This window comes from Perognathus longimembris, chromosome 12 (genome assembly GCF_023159225.1).
Source record: "Perognathus longimembris pacificus isolate PPM17 chromosome 12, ASM2315922v1, whole genome shotgun sequence".
Classification (NCBI taxonomy): domain Eukaryota; kingdom Metazoa; phylum Chordata; class Mammalia; order Rodentia; family Heteromyidae; genus Perognathus; species Perognathus longimembris.
Genome location: NC_063172.1, coordinates 446,073 through 448,367, shown reverse-complemented (window position 1 = coordinate 448,367; position 2,295 = coordinate 446,073).

Here is a 2,295-nt window from a genome sequence, read left to right as displayed (position 1 = left end):
GCCCGCTAGCGACGCCCACTCCGGGAGCAGCGGCCGCGCAGGCTCCGGGCTTCTGACGGCTCCCGGCGGCCCCGAGCGCCCTTAGTAGTCCGCGGCCGGGGGGGCGGGGCCTGGGCGGCGGCGCGGGGCACCCTGGGACTTGTAGGCGCCACGGCCTGGCGTCCGGAGCGCGGGGGAGCCGGAGCTGCTGCCCCGGGGCCGGGGGGGGTGGGGGGAGAGCCGGGGCCGGGGCCGGGGGGGGGGGGGAGAGCCGGGGCCGGGGCCGGGGCCGGGGGGGGGGGGAGCCGGGGCCGGGGGGGGGGGAGCCGGGGCCGGGGGGGGGGAGAGCCGGGGCCGGGGCCGGGGGGTGGGGGAGAGCCGGGGCCGGGGGGGGGGGGGGGAGAGCCGGGGCCGGGGGGGGGGAGAGCCGGGGCCGGGGCCGGCGGGGGGGGAGCCGGGGCCGGGGCCGGCGGGGGGGGGGAGAGCCGGGGCCGGGGGGGGGGGGGGGGGAGAGCCGGGGCCGGGGGTGGGGGAGAGCCTGGGCCGGGGCGGGGGGGATAGCCGGGGCCGGGGTGGGGGGGGGAGAGCCGGGGCCGGGGCCGGGGGGGGGGGGGGGAGAGCCGGGGCCGGGGGGGGGGGGAGAGCCGGGGGTGGGGGAGAGCCTGGGCCGGGGGTGGGGAAGGGCCGGGGGTGGGGGAGAGCCGGGGCCGGGGTGGGGGGGGAGAGCCGGGGCCGGGGCCGGGGGGGTGGGGGAGAGCCTGGGCCGGGGGTGGGGAAGGGCCGGGGGTGGGGGAGAGCCGGGGCCGGGGGTGGGGGGGGGAGAGCCGGGGCCGGGGGGGGGGAGAGCCGGGGCCGGGGGGGGGGTGGAGAGCCGGGGCCGGGGGTGGGGGGGAGAGCCGGGGCCGGGGGTGGCGAGCTGCGGCCCGGGGAGAGCCGGGGCAAGCCGGGCCCGGGGAGGCCTGGGGCTGCCGAGACCCTCGGAGCAGCTGCGGCCCGGGGGAAACTGGTTGGTGAATCTGGCGGCCCGAGCACCGCGCAGGCGCCCGGCTTCGGGTAGCCGCCCCGTGCCCCTTGTCCCACTTCGGTTTCCTCATCCCTTACTCTGGAGCTGCTGGGGGTGGGTCGGGCCAGGGCCTGCGTGGACCCGGGTGCACCGGGCTGAAATTACCCGGTCCCAGACCGCGGTGCTGCAGAGCCCACCAGGGAACTTTGCATAGACTCAGAGGGACTTCTCCCAAAAACCCTGGCAGGCAAGAATCAAGCAGGAGAAATACCCAGGCCTCGTCACCACATTCCTACAATAATCAATGCCTGTTGAATGAAGCAACGCCACAGCCACCGCTTGGCCCTGCTTGCTCCCAGCTGTAGACCCCCTGCAGTGCCTGAGAAACTCTAGGAGGAGAGGGACATATGCCACTTGCTCTTCTAGAGGCTAAGCAGCGCCTCTTGAGAGCAAGCAGGGGTTCCATCTGGGGTGAGAGGCCTCTTCTGGGGCCAGCCAGAGCCTTCCTTTTGAGTTCACCCTTCTGCTAGCAACCTATATATAGACTGGTGGTTGGCAGGGCTGCTCCACTGCCCCATTGACACATTGTCATTGCCATAAGCCATTGTGGGCCGATGCCAGGCATAAGGCCGGCAAGCATGGTCTATCTTGCAGGACCACAGCTGGAGAGTCCCTCAGACAGGTACTATCTGTGGGTCACAACAGCCTCATCACCTACCCTGTCTCCCAAAATGCATGTCTCTTCATCAAAACTGCTGGCCCAGGGACTTAGTGCTAGAGTGCTAGCCTAGCACGCATGAATCTCCAGGCTGCATTCCTCAGTACTACAGTAGAAAAAGATGGAAGCTGCCCTGTGGTTCACGCGGTTGAGCACTATCCTTGAAGCTCAGGGACAGTGCCCAGACCCTGAGTTCAAGCCCCAGGACTGGCTAAAAAACAAAAAAGCTACTGTCCCTGGACATGAAGCAGACAAAGCTGGGCCTTTGTGAGAACTGATCCAAAAGGAGGTTGGGTAGAGAATATACCCTTGGGAGCCTAGAACATAGATATGAGTTGTGGGATTGCTGCCCCCTCTCATTCTCTCTGGCAGTGAGTACAAAACCTCTACATTCTGTGTCCCTATGTCAGTGGGCTCTGGTGGGGCCATCCTCTAACATAGAACCAAGAACTGGAAGGCAGATCTGCTAGGCAGATCCCACTGCTAGATGAATGAGCAGAAGATCAATGGCCCACTTTACCACTAAGTCCAAAGACAACTTGCATACTGACCAATCAAAAGTGAAGGGTCATGTTGGGACAGCTGCTTCAGCCAT